The sequence below is a fragment of the Lacerta agilis genome, chromosome 5 (genome assembly GCF_009819535.1).
Source record: "Lacerta agilis isolate rLacAgi1 chromosome 5, rLacAgi1.pri, whole genome shotgun sequence".
Classification (NCBI taxonomy): domain Eukaryota; kingdom Metazoa; phylum Chordata; class Lepidosauria; order Squamata; family Lacertidae; genus Lacerta; species Lacerta agilis.
Window position 1 is genome coordinate 2,135,610 of NC_046316.1, and position 14,645 is coordinate 2,150,254.

Below are 14,645 nucleotides of genomic sequence, written 5' to 3' on the forward strand. Positions count from 1 at the left end.
TAAGATTACATTATAGTCCTTCTTTCATTACAGATGGGCCAAACGCCAAGTGATCCTCAGGTTTGGAACTTAGATTGCAAATTCACAGTGTTCCAAGTGGCTTCGCATAGCATGATCTCAGTAATCCTTGTACCAGCCTTGCAAGACAGGCTAGTGCTCTTGTGCCTGTATTACGGATAGACTGAAGTTGAGAGATTGGGGGTCTGAACTTGCATTCCTAAAACATGTGAATACTTACGGTGGAAGGGCACCAGCGGTAGGAGGTCTCATTAGGGAAAGTGTGCCTCAGTTTAAGAACGGTTATGGTTTAAGAACAGACTTCCGGAACGGATTAAGTTTGTAAACCGAGGTACCACTGCACTATGTGAGGCAAAGCAGGGGAGCAATTTCAGATCTCATTGGGGATTTATGGAAGGGAAAGTGATTTCAGTGCAGAAAGACAAGATTCTCAGTTTGCTTTCATTAGGGATAGAGCCTTTCGCATGGCAGGCCCTGCTCTGTGGAGGTTTGACAGAAACCACTGTGGACTTCTTTCAGACGGTATGTTTTAGACAGGCCTTCACAACATGATATTTTCTTTTTAAGTAAATAGTATCTGTTGCTGTTTTTTTTCATATTTTTAATTATTTCACAAAGGTCCAGATCAGAGCTTCCCAAACTTGTTTTCCCGACCACCCCTTTTCAGGAAAAAACAACAACCTCAGTGCCCCCCTGGAAATCTATCTTCTTTAAGCGAAAAAATTGAAAGATGCTGTGACAAATTTGCCTTCTTTTATGTAGCTATATTCCTACAGACATCCTGTTGGCTCAGTCTGATCTGCCCCAGAGGCACTGCCATTACTGCAGCCCACCTGCCATTGACCAAACAGGCAGGCAAGCTGTGATGCACTTCCTGGCCTAGGAGACCCCCAAGCCCAGGAAAACCCCTGACCCTCAGCACAACCCTTGGATCCAGGGGAGGCATTGTTGCCATCCCACAACAGCGCCCAACCTGGTGGTCAGCGTCATCACACAACAGGTGAAACATGTACAAATCGTTTTTCAATTTTTTCTTTTCTTCTTTATGCTTGTACTGCCTCCTTATTTTTATTCAGTATCTCCCAATTGCATCAGAGGCTACCACCGCCCCCTAAATTGTTCCAGCACCCCCAGGGAGCAGTATCGCTCACTTTGGGAAACATTGGTCCAGATCATAAATATTCAAAAAATAAATAACAAATATAGTTGAATAGAATTTTCTAGAGCAGGGGTCCCCAAACTAAGGCCTGGGGGCCAGATGCGGCCCAATCACCTTCTCAATCCGGCCCGCAGACGGTCCGGGAATCAACGTGTTTTTACATGAGTAGAATGTGTCCTTTTATTTAAAATGCATCTCTGGGTTATTTGCGGGGCCTGCCTGGTGTTTTTACATGATTAGAAGGTGTGCTTTTATTTAAAATGCATCTCTGGGTTATTTGTGGGACATAGGAATTCGTTCATTCCCCCCCCCAAAAAAATAGTCTGGCCCCCCACAAGGTCTGAGGGACAGTGGACCAGCCCCCTGCTGAAAACGTTTGCTGACCCCTGTTCTAGAGCCTATAAAATGGGGAAATGTTTAGGTCATGTACTTATAATCATGACAGTTGGGGTTTATAGGCATATATTTAATGCTAAATGTTCCTTATTGATAATATTTATTGAATATAAAATAAGAATTTAAAATCCTTTCCCTTAAAATAAAAAAGAACCGGGGAAAATCCAGAATGGATGGCAGTGGTGTGGTGTGTTGAGGCTTAAAAGCAAAGTGAATGGCTTTGGGGGGGGGGGCTCAGTTAAAAGGTGCTGGGTAAATTCTATTAAAAAATGCCTTTGTGTGCTTACCATGATAAATGCTGGTGGTGGAGGCAGAAGCAGTAATTTTTCTGGGAATCTTTATCAAGCAGTGGCAGAGCAGTGGAACCATCTTTTTTCTGCAATAATGCATTTCCTAACAATGCAGCGGAGCAGTTTGTTACAGTCAGAAACCCAAAGTAAAGGGCAATTTAAAGTAATATTTTCTTCTTCCTCCTGAGAATGTATTCTGTTTTCTCCTATTTTCTTAGCTGGTACCCAGGTTGTTATTGAGAGGGAATATTTGAAAATTTTGGCTCACCTCTATAAAGAGATGACTCTATCAGAAATTCAGAATGCTACAGCACCGACTATGTGGGTTATGCAGATAGATAATGTCAATTTTGAAACCACGAGTTCCTTCTGGAATGTTATAAAGCAAACCACGCCCCCAGTGGAGAAGTATTATAGAGAACGTTGATATATTTTCCAAGTAGATTATTGTCTTTCCATTGTTTATTGATTGCACAGTGAACATGTTACAGCAGAAGACTGGTTGCTAATTTAGCAGTGATGTGAAGTGAAGAGGCTGCAAAATAGATGGACTGTTGATAGCATATGAGATATGAAAACATTCATGCAGGAGAGGTACAGAAATTAATATAGAGGTATACAAGTGTGAATCCCAGACAAAATTTGAGGGTTCTTTTTTGGGGGGGGGGGAGGCACATTTTTGACATGTGTGTTCCAGTATGAATGCTGTACCTGTGCTGCAGATTGTTGTTGTTGTTCAGTCGTTCAGTCGTGTCCGACTCTTCGTGACCCCATGGACCAGAGCACGCCAGGCACCCCTATCCTCCACTGCCTCTCACAGTTTGGCCAAACTCATGTTAGTAGCTTCGAGAACACTGTCCAACCATCTCATCCTCTGTCGTCCCCTTCTCCTTGCGCCCTCCATCTTTCCCAACATCAGGGTCTTTTCTAGGGAGTCTTCTCTTCTCATGAGGTGGCCAGAGTACTGCAGATACTTCCAACAAAATGCACACTTCATATTTCTGGAGTTGAAAACTTGGGCGGGGGGAGTAAACATGGAGGACAAATGACTAAAACCACACATCCTCAGAGCCCAGTTCCCAGTAGCCCTTTATCCTGTGAGGAGGCAGATTACTTTACAGACTTTCTTCTTGAATTTGTTGATGTTCAGTAGTTCAGTCGTGTCCGACTCGTCGTGACCCCATGGACCAGAGCACGCCAGGCACGCCTATCCTTCTTGAATTACTCTATGCAAATTGAGGGTCTCAGGATGCGGCCTGACAGAGACCCCTCTTGCCTCACTATTCTGTGGAGCAGGTAGGCCCAGCAGCAGTGGTTTGCTTGGAATATGGCCCCTGGACCAACACAATTTGCCTCATCCTTCAAAAGAGCAATCTGCCTCAAGAGTAAAGTGTCCTGGGGAGGGGGGAATTTGGCATGCACACGCAACATTTTTTTCACCTTATAGGCCCTGGTTTATGGAAAACAAGTGAATGGATGCTTGCTTCCCTTCTACAGCTAGGCCCTTCTGCACACCATTATTTACTGTCAACATTTGCTGGCAGCAAAAGGGTGCTCAGCTCTTTCCTGCATATCTCAAGAGCTCCCCTGGTGTGTAAGAAGCCTGTCCTTTCTCCCATTTCCCCACCCAGAACAACTACATTGAAAATACTTGTTAGCATCAATCAGTCTCAGGAGAAAATGTTTGCAAATGTTTTCTTTGAGAGGTTTTCTTTGAGAGGTTGTCAAAACAAAATAAAAAAATAAAAAAAATCCTTCCAGTAGCACCTTAGAGACCAATTAAGTTTGTTTCATGTGCATGCACACGAAAGCTCATACCAAGAACAAACTTAGTTGGTCTCTAAGGTGCTACTGGAATGATTTTTTAATTTTTTTATTTTGTTTTGACTATGGCAGGCCGACACGGCTACCTACCTGTAAATGAGAGGTTGTATTTATCCAGTGCTTTTGGGGGGGGGGGAGGAATGCAGCAGTACACATACCCCTAGACATTTTGTGAATCTAAGTTTGGCCTCATTGAGGGGTAGTATTTCAATATGTCTGAAGCTCAACATCAAAAAATTAAGATCATGGCCACTGGTCCCATCACCTCCTGGCAAATAGAAGGGGAAGAAATGGAGGCAGTGAGAGATTTCACTTTCTTGGGTTCCACGATCACTGCAGATGGTGACAGCAGTCATGAAATTAGAAGACACCTGCTTCTTGGGAGGAAAGCAATGACAAACCTAGACAGCATCTTAAAAAGCAAAGTCATCACCTTGCCGACAAAGGTCCGTATAGTTAAAGCTATGGTTTTCCCAGTAGTAATGTACGGAAGTGAGAGCTGGACCATAAAGAAGGCTGATCGCTGAAGAATTGATGCTTTTGAATTATGGTGCTGGAGGAGACTCTTGAGAGTCCCATGGACTGCAAGAAGATTAAACCTATCCATTCTCAAGGAAATCAGCCCTGAGTGCTCACTAGAAGGACAGATCCTGAAGTTGAGGCTCCAGTACTTTGGCCACCTCATGAGAAGAGAAGACTCCCTAGAAAAGACCCTGATGTTGGGAAAGATGGAGGGCACAAGGAGAAGGGGACAACAGAGGATGAGATGGTTGGACAGTGTTCTCGAAGCTACTAACATGAGTTTGGCCAAACTGCGGGAGGCAGTGAAGGATAGGCGTGCCTGGCGTGCTCTGGTCCATGGGGTCACGAAGAGTCGGACACGACTGAACGACTGAACAACAACAACAATTTCAATACGAGTAGGAAAATGAGAGTACCCCTAAACTTTTTGTTTAAGGAAAAAAAGCACTATGTTTATCTATCTAATAAGGAATATGCCTGTTTGGACATTCCTTTGGAGATGCAGGTTGCTGGCAATGTCTCTTTCCCTCAGTGCATTTGGTGGAGTTGTCTTCCCTCTTCCTCTTCCACTTCTTCAAGCCACAAGTGAAGAGCCAAAGGACAGGAGCCCCGTGGTTTGTGCCTTTCACGCCAAAGGCTTGCACCTCTGCCAATGTTTCCAAATACCTGTATGGGGAGGAGAGAGCCTCAGGTGGTAAGATGAGACAGTCATCTATCTGCTGTGTGGACAAGGAAGATAAATAGCTTCAGTTTGCCATGCGGCATGGCAAGCTGCTGCTTTGAAACATGTCCAAAGCCCCCTGGGCATGCAGAACTCAGCATGCTGACTTGCTAGATTCCAGCTCTGATTGTCTGCCTGCCTGCCTGCTCTGCTTTATCAGCTTGGTATTTGAAATCTGTTTTATTGCATCTAAACAAAGTTGCTTAAATGAAATCGTTTGGAAACAGTATTTCCTGCAACGAGCAATGTTCAGTGTTTCATACCAAACCACTAAATTATGACTTCACGCTGCAGTTTACTGAAGACCGCATCCTGCTTATAAATGGTTGGCTACATCCAATCAGATCCTTAAAAATAAAAAATAAAAAGAGGCTTATTGTGAGAGGATTTATTTTTAGTAGTGCAACACTGAATTTTCATTTTTTTATGTGAGCTCTAGGGGACTCTGAAAAATCCCTTACAAAAATAGTTTTCTGTATTTTTTCACACCTGCTTCACAGGTCTGGCATGCTGCTGTTTTGGTGTAGGACTTCACAGCTAATTGGTGAAGACGACAGCATCACATAGCTATTCAGATTTAGCCACATGGCAACATCTTGAAGAGCAAGCAAAGTCTTCCCCCTTTCCTCTACAAGGCAGAGATGAGGGAGAGCCCCCCCCCCTCACTCTTTAGGCCACTGACCTACAACTGGGGCCTGGCCTGATCTAAGGGGGGGGGCTACAACAGAAGCACTACCAACATATGATGAATTTATTTTAAAAATAAAAAATGGGTCCCTAAATGCATTTTTTGGCATTAAAGGTGGTGAGTCTTTTTTCAGAACAGGTTGAAGACTGCTGGGTTAACACTTCTTGACATGCTACAATATAATGGCAAGCCCCCCCCCCCAAAGTTATTTATTTCTTTAACAATTTCCCTTTTAAAAAAATAGTGAGTGTGCTGATATTAGGCACCTGGTAGCCAATCTCCCTGGCTTTTCCTGCATTTCAACTAAAGCCCAGGAAAAGATTGTGGGGTAACTATTCCCAGGGCTTGGCCAGGTTTTACCCTGTGAAGGGCACAGACACAGGGGGCACAAAGATGGTGCTCTCTGGCTCAGAGTGGCTAGGAGTCTGCCCACCCTCCCTCTTCCACTGCTATGGGTGGCTGGGCAAGGCTCACAGGCTCCTCTAGGCACATCAGCGGAGGGATCTGGCTGCTGCCCTGTGGTGCCCCCTCCCCAGTTGGCCAGTGGCACTAAGTGTGAGTGGAATGCCCAGTGGGACTTGGAGGGAAGAAAGAGAGGGTGGGCAAGAGTTGTACGAAGAAGAAAAGGGAAGGGAGGGAGGAAAGAGGCAGAAAGGAAAAGCAGAGGGAGGCAGGCAGGCAGGCAGGCAGACCAAGGGAGGAGGAGAAGGAAAGGTGGACCTGTCCTGACTGATGGCCATGGAGGAAGTCACTGGCAGAGTGTGAAAAGCAAACTTTTTGAGTTTCTGGTCCATGGTCTCACCCAGCTTCAAAGACGCTGATACAGCTCCTTGCCAAGGGTCTAAGAATGGCAGTGTGGGGGCACCAATACAGCTCCTTGCTTTGATGGAGTCCAAAACATCTGAAGGGCATCACACTAGGGAAGGTCAATGGATGTAGGGCAAGAGCATAAACTGTATGGAGATTTGAAATGGCACACTGAGAATGGCATGTTGTCTGCTTTGGAAGGGGAATACTTTGCAAAGCAGATTTGAAGGAGATTCTTTTGATTTAATCTGTTCATGATTACTGAAGTTGAGACATGTTCAGTTACTGGAACAGATGATGGATATTGATGCCTAAGGTTTTAGATGCATGCCCCCCCTATTTATACATTGTTGTCCGATCGTGGACTTGCAAATAAGATATATACTAGTAAATTAAGCTTGCAATCCCATGAAGAATTGCTAGGGGGGAAGTTCCAGTGAAGACAGTGGAATTTACCTCTGTGTAAACAACCAAAGGATTGTGCTGTAAAGCTGTAATCTGTAAGCATCTATATTGGTGCAAATGTAAAGGGGGAGGGGATTGTAGGGAAGAACCAGCAAACAGGGAGATGGTGCTTAAACCTTCTCTACTTAATGATTATTCTCTCCCATGACCCCCCACCCAAATCATTCCTTGCTTAGCCAGGTTTTATGATTCAAAATTAGCTTTGCTGTTGGGGGGTGGGGAAACAACAGCCTGGACAAATGGTTGCAAGGGAGAATTGGCAGGTGAACCAAATGTGAATTGTCCACCTACAACCAGTTGACTCTCCTGTGCAAATGGCTCCCAGTCCACATGAACACTTACAAATGAATGTTAGCTAGTCAGCACTAGTGGAGCGGAGGTGGGGAGAATGTTCTCAATAGGCCTACAGCTCTACATGATAGGTGCTTACATATTTTTTTTAAAAAATTCATAGCACAAGCAACAAAAATTTCAGTTCCATCTCTCACTGAGGTTAGCACACACTCTGAATCTATCACAAGTTGAACTCACCACTGAAATCAGTGCAAACTGTGTGCCATAAAGGCTTTCCAAGTTCCAGAGTAGAGATCTGAATGGAAATCCATTGTTGTTCTGTAAACCTGGGTCCCGCACGCTTCTTGGGAATTGGTTTGTGATGTTTAGATTGCATTAGCAGAGCAATGTGCCCAATGGATTAGTTATCAGATCCTCCGTGAACCTGTTGTTTTCCAAGCAACAAACAATCAAGCAAAACTGAACAATTTTCTTAATCTGCTGCTTATGCAATGAGAAGGCTGTGGTATTCTCTCTCCCCACCCATTGGCACCTCATTATGGGATGGGAGAAGTTGTGTGAAGCATGACAAACACAAGCATGCTGTTTCAAAGAGCACTAAACTATACACTGTGAGGGCAGCATTAAGGTAGTATTTCATGAAGCCCTTTCAGTGAAAGCATTCCAAACATTTGCTTTTATTTGTTAATGTTACTTCCTGGACAAATAACATGATGAACACCTCCTGAATCTATTAAAAAAATAAAACTACCACTGATCATTAAAACATTCTTGGCATAGTTTTCTTTAAGGTGCTCAAGAAGTGGAAAAGCTTCTAAGGTGATGAGAATTTGCATGGAAACTCACTGAAGCTCATACCGTACAACATGTGAGCTTCCAGCTGCCTGCCTGCCACTCACTAGCCAACCCTTGTACGAGCTGCCCTGAGGCTGAGATCCTGACACTCAGTGGATGGAGGCTGGACATTTGAGTCAACTCCTGTCTGGTTCTCTGAAATGACTATTTGTCCATATACAAAGGAAGGGCACATCTAATGGGCAAAAATAGAGAGAGACACTCCTCATTATTTTCATATCAAGACTACTGTTTCTTATTGATGACATTTTTATTCTGGTTGCTGTATACCGTCTTCATTGATTCTGCAACAGCCCATCTTCCATTGATTTAAAAGCCAGAAGGCTGCTTGTTCTTTGGGGAAAAGATATACTAGGAAAATGTCCCTGTCCTACATGACATTTATCAACAGTTCAAAATATATCATTGCAGCCCTGGTGTGTGAAAAGGCAGGCCAAGTGCTGCATGGGGCCTGAGTGACGATGCACATGCCAGAGGTGGATTTAGGGGAGTGCCACCAGTTTGCTTGCGCCGAGCCAAGAGTGTGCTGCAAGGGGCACAGAAGCAACGGCAAACAACGGAAGGCAAGCGGCGGAGGGGCACTGAATTTTGTCATTGCTCAGGGTGCCGCTTAAATTTTAAAATCCAAAGCCTACCACTGCATTTACCTGCATGTGCAATAAACATGAAATGACCTTATGACCCAGTTCAAGGTTCAATTTCTAGATACCCCAGGGAGGGGGCCTAAATCCTGAAGATGACAACTCACTTTAAGCACATTTTAACAAGGTAGCACTTTCTGCAAAGGCATCAGCTGAGAAAATAGGAGCAATGAAAGACTGGGGAGAGGGACCAGAAAAACAGGAACTGTCCCTGGTAAATAGGAACAGTTGGAACTTGTGCACGTTGTTAAGATCAGCTGGGACTGCATTTGTTAGCTCTTGGAGTGAGCCGTCCGAGGGTGCAGTGAGCGATGCAAGGTGTGAGGCACTCAATGATAATGAATGGGGCGACACTGTCTTTCCAGGTCCGCCACCAAGAAGTCCATTGGTGCTTTATGACGTGGCCTAGCTATATATACTTTCAGACCTGCCGGACTCTGACCTTGCCTGTTTGGTGCCCTTCTAGGCTCTGTCTGCTCCCATGTTAATCTTCCCACTTGCTCTTCTGCCTGCTACTTTCCTGTCTCTTCATTCCAGGCTTCTTTGCTTGGTTTCCTCAGCTCAGTTCTACTCTACCTCTGGACCATGGGTTGGCAAACTAAGGCCTGCGGGCTGGATCAGGCCCAATTGCCCTCTGGATCCGGCCTGCGGATGGTCCTGGAATCACCGCTTGGATCTGTGTGATCGTTTGGGCTGCGCCAATTTTTTTGCAATTTTTTTCCGGGTGCTATCCCCCCCCACACACACACCGCAGCGGCACCTCCCCCCTCCTGGCTTCTCCCCACCCTGCAGAGGAAGGGAGCTGGGCTTTGATTGGTGCCAGCTCCATGGCTGCACTGTGGGCATCATGACGGGCACATCGCGGGGCTTTGGCTGGAGCTTGGCGCGTCTGCTGGCCACGCACCTGGCGCCCGGGAAAGCTGGCCCGGAAAGGAGAGGCGGCAGCACCACTGCCAGCTGCCAACCACAGGCAGAGCGGAGGAGGAGGTAGGAAAGCAGGGGGAGGGGAGGGGCTGGGGGAGGGGGGGGAAGAGAGAAGCCACCCTCTGCCGTGTGGTCTGTGGGGTGGTGAACTGGCTCCCTCCTAAAAAAAGTTTGCTGACCCATGCTCTGGACTGACCCACCTGTGGTTCTGCCCCACAGCTCTGTCCTGTCTCTAATCCTAATCCTGCCTGAACTCGTAATTCCACCTCCCTGCATGCTTCAAAATCTGTGGCTGACTCTCAGTGCTCCATGCCAAATATGAATTACTGTAGTAATTTAAAGTCCAGTTTCATGTTAAAAAGCATACTAGCAAGATCTGCTCTAGACTCTTGTTACCATTGATCCTGTTACCATTCATAGGTCACTAAACTGACCTATTCTCAGATACTGTTATAGGCCAGTTTACTATAGCATCCTGCTTCAGAAGCTAGTGCAAAATAAGCTATTGTAGCCCAAGTGAACATAAGCAGATAGTTGAATGGGAACGGGAGCTTCACAATCTATTTTGGTGAAAGAGGCAGTGCTTAAAAACAAATCTTTGTGAGAAGAAACATAGTTATACAACAGTGTCCTTATTTCTGCCTTTAAATGCTTATGTAATGAAATGGGGCCAGATACATACAGATACACCCTTTATGTCTGAAAAACTGAAGATATTCATAAAATATCTCTGAGCTTGAGATTTCCCCCCTAATTTTTCCAAGTCTGCACACACAACAAATCCCATCCTGATCTTTGCCCTGCCCTGCCCTGCCCCCACACTGCATCCCATCCCACCCGTCCGTGGGCAATTGTCAGTCTCACGGTCAAATTTCCAAGATAAGTGAGATTTTTTGTTGACCCTCTGAATGGGTGGCCAGCTCATCACAAAGATTTGTCCATCAACCGAGTAGATTTGTGACAAGGGTGAATAGGCCTCGTTAAGGGACAGAACCCATGACCTTCTAATCCTGCCCCATGTGCGAGAGCATGTGTAGTTCAATGGGCATTAGAGTTGGGTGAACAATTTGGAGGAACATCTGAGCCATTCTAAGGATCAAGGAGTGTTCAAGGCAACCAGGACACAGTTTAAATCTGAGATACTAAGTTAGCTTTCATGTGGCTGCATTTCTTATTTCAGTTTGAAATGCTCCCAAGTGGTCTGTCTCTGTGTGCTACCCATTGCATATCTACATGCCAAGAGAAGCTCTTAAAATCCTTGGTTTAGAAACTATTTTTAAAGGACATTTATCTGTAAATAACTGCAGACAGTCTTTAACCCAGTCCTTTCCAAACAAGATCACCACTGGTTATCCAATAATTAAATTTCAGTAAGTCTTAAGTAAGTACCCACCTACAAAGGAGGCTGCCCACTGCTTCTCTGTATGATTTGTGCGCCATCAGATTCCAAGAGGGCGACAGCTGAGGGTCAGAGCACTTGCTTAACAAGCAAAAGGATCTCAAGTTCAGTCCCTGGTGTCTCCAGGCAGGGCCTGGAACCCTGCTCCTTGGATGGTGTTGCTATGTGGGCACCATGCAGGAGCACAGCTGTTGTGTGGGCATTGCGTATGGAAGAGATGCCCAACATGGGTTTGCTCCCTCTGGGTCTGTGCAGGGCTAAAGCAGCAGCCTCTGTGCGTTTGCTCACTGGCGAACGGAGCCGCTTGGCCGCCCAGAGCGGCAAATGCGGGGGCACCCCCTGAGGGCGGGGCGTCGCTCTGCAGCCCGCATGTGTCATGCGCCGTGATGTCATGACGCATGCGTGCTGCGAAGCACAGTCCATCTGGGCTGCCGTGCGAACGGCAACCTTACCAGCTACTGCAGCTGCCTCATGAACGGGGTGCCGAGTGTCACCCCCCTCCAGGGTGGCACCCGGGGTGGACCGTCCCCAATGCTCTGCCCCTGTGTCTGCTTTCACCTTGTAACTACTCAGTAAGATGCTCCGTGATGGTCTGTCAGTGAACTGCTGCTGCATGGAGTTATGGGCATACTTGTACATCTCTAGTATAGGTAGGACCTTTTGGTCCTTTTAAGCAGGGCTGCAAACTTTTGAAAGTTAAAAAAATTCTAGTGCTTTGGAAGAGCCCAGGGTAGGCCGGGCCAGCCCATCCCTGAGGCAAGGTGAGGCCTTGGGTTGCAGGAACCACAGAGGCAGCAGATCTGGCCTCCAAGAGATGCTTTGCCTTGGAGGCTCCTGGGCGGCTGGATCTGCTGTCCCCTCAGCATTCCCCACCACCACCACATGCCATCCCTACAGTGCCCTTTAGGCAAATAGGAGGTGCTGCTGGTCTCCTTCTACCCAAGCTATACATCCTGTATTATTTATACTAAACCAACTCAGAATACTGCCCAGATTCCAAATATCACAAGCACAAAGCAAGAAATAAAAGTGCACCATTCAAACAGATGAGTCCTGCCATAGGCCTCGTGTGCCTTATTATTATAAAAAATGTATATCCCATCTTTCCTTTAGATGGCTTACATCAAAATTGAAAAGTCCATTCAAAATCTATTAAAATCACAGACACCCCTTTCTCTCCATCTCACTCACACGCAGCACCCTCTTCACTCTCTCAGACTCCCAGCCACCCAAATACGCTGGGCTTTGCCTGCTTTATAGGCAGGAAATGAATTGCCCACATGGCTGATATAATTATTTATATAGTGCCACCAGCTCTGCTCTGCTAACTTAGCTGACTGCTGGATTATTTACCCAGGATGATCTAAGCAGCACTGAGTGCAGAGGAAGAGGGGGAACATCAGTTTCTGGAAGGGCCACCTATCCAACCACACTTGAAAGGTCTTCAAACTAACTTCAAGTGTTTTCACTGACTGAGTAACCTATGGTTGTAATCAGTTATCACCAGACATCACCAGACACCAAGAGCGCAGATATTTGATGAACATTTGCTAAATATTAGAACATTCTGACAATACTCAGTTTATTGTCAGTGTTGAAATTCACCCAGTAGAACATTGAAGAGAAATTCATGGTGGCTTCTGGCAAAACAAGTGTGGTCAGTTGTACCTGAGAGGCTAGGACAAGCTACTGCAGACTCTGAAGCACTGGTATAGAATGCATTTTGTGTGGTCTGTGCCCCCTGTGAAATAAATGCTCTACTATAGCCCAGATGGAGCTTGCTGATAATCTTCAAAGGCAGCCACCCACAGTGCACATCAGGGTAGTCGAGTCTGGAGGCTGCAAAGGCATGTGTGATGCTGGAGGAGTCCACAGTGAGAGAGCGAAGGGTCGTAGCCTCTTTACCAGGTGGAGCTGGCGAGAAGCACCTTTCACTGTGGCGAAACTCAATTGTACAGGTGCAGACCTGGGTCTACGCTGCCTCAAAAATCACCGCCTTGAGGACTTTGCAGTGCTGAAGCCATCCAGGTGTCAAATTCCCTCCAGGCCACAGGCCCTGCCAGCCACCATTGCCTCAGATTCAGTCAGATCATAAATCTACTCAAATTGTAACTCTAGTTGTTCTTTCTAGTTTATACAAAATAGAAAATTCTTTCCAGTAGCACCTTAGAGACCAACTGAGTTAGTTCTTGGAATGAGCTTTCGTGTGCATGCACACTTCTTCAGATACACTGAAACAGAAGTCACCAGATCCTTAAATATAGTGAGGGAGTGTGGAGGGGTATTACTCAGAAGGGTGGTGGGAATGGGTGATCAGCTGATAGGTGTGGAAACATGAAAGCTCATACCAAGAACTAACTCAGTTGGTCTCTAAGGTGCTACTGGAAAGAATTTTTTATTTTGTTTCGACTATGGCAGACCAACATGGCTACCCACCTGTTTCTAGTTTATGGTTGTGTAAATCTCCCTCTCTCTCTCTCTCTCTCTCTCTCTCTCTCTCTCTCTCTCTCTCTCTCTCTCTCCCCCTCTCCCTCTCCCTCCCTCCCTCCCTCTCTCTCTCTCTCTCTCTCTCTCTCTCTCTCACACACACACACACACACACACAAACTCTGGTTAACATGATGTATCTGTATGGATTTTTGAATTTTATTTTCAGCTGACCTGAAATGGTGTCTGGCAGGGAAGATGTCTTGGTCATGTGGGAAGTTTCCCCTGGGTGAGGCTCATCCACTGCACCCCTTGCTTGCTGACCCCTGTGTTGTCCCCAAATGTGGAAAACTTGACTGCATAATTGGTGCTAGTGTAGACCTACACTTGGGAGACACCTAAACTGGTAAGCCTCTTTGCTGGCAAGCCACTAGCAACGTAGTGTGGCACCTGCACCTGCTTTTGCAATTCCGGACAGGCAGCAATAATAGGTTTACTGCAGTAGTGTAATTGCACCTTGGCAATAGGAGAATCAGCTGTGGGTGCAATATGAATGCGAATGAGAAATCAGTATTAAAAAATTGCACAACGTGTTGACATTAAGGCAGGGGAACTACTGTTGACTTAAATACTGTTTCCTTTTCTCTGTGAAATTGTCAAGCATGTTTTCAAGATGGTGGAGGAAAAGCCAGCTTGATCGGAGGCTCAGTAAGGGCAGCCGGCCAGCCAAGGCAGTGTTGTTGCAGTTTCTCATTGGCCAGCAACACAGTCAACTGCAGAGTATTGCCAGTGTGTGTTGGGGAGGGGGAGAAGTAAATCAGGAACAGGTTACATTGGGAAGCAGCAGCTAGCAGGTTTTCTGCACTGACACATCTGAGCAGAAGTAGTCTCCTCTGAGGAGAATTGAGCCCATTACTATTCCAACAGATTTCACTTACCTATAATACCCATAATGTCCCAGTCTGTCTATTGAGCACTAATAGTACAAATATGTCTAGGTTTATTTCACCCTACAATTTTTATTTTTGGTTTATATTTATTTACTAGCTGGCCCAGCCACGCGTTGCTGTGGGTTTTTTCCGCTTTTTAAAATTCTCCTGACCCCGAGAGTATTCTGGAAGCTCCTGTTTTCATTCTTCCCTGTCCCTTTAGATCAGGGGTCAGCAACCTTTTTCAGCCATGGGCTGGTCCACCGTCCCTCAGACCATGTGATGG

The 14,645-nt window shown here is 45.9% G+C and overlaps 1 protein-coding gene and 1 non-coding gene across 3 annotated transcripts in view; both read left to right on the forward strand.

Moving 5' to 3' along the window:
* Positions 1-14,645, forward strand: part of WNT7B (Wnt family member 7B) — a 119,415-nt gene that overhangs the window by 49,541 nt on the left and 55,229 nt on the right. The gene's annotated exons all lie outside the window — the stretch shown is intronic.
* LOC117047687 lies at positions 13,669-13,833 on the forward strand. Its single transcript, XR_004426748.1, has one exon. It is a non-coding gene; the product is annotated as a U1 spliceosomal RNA (small nuclear RNA).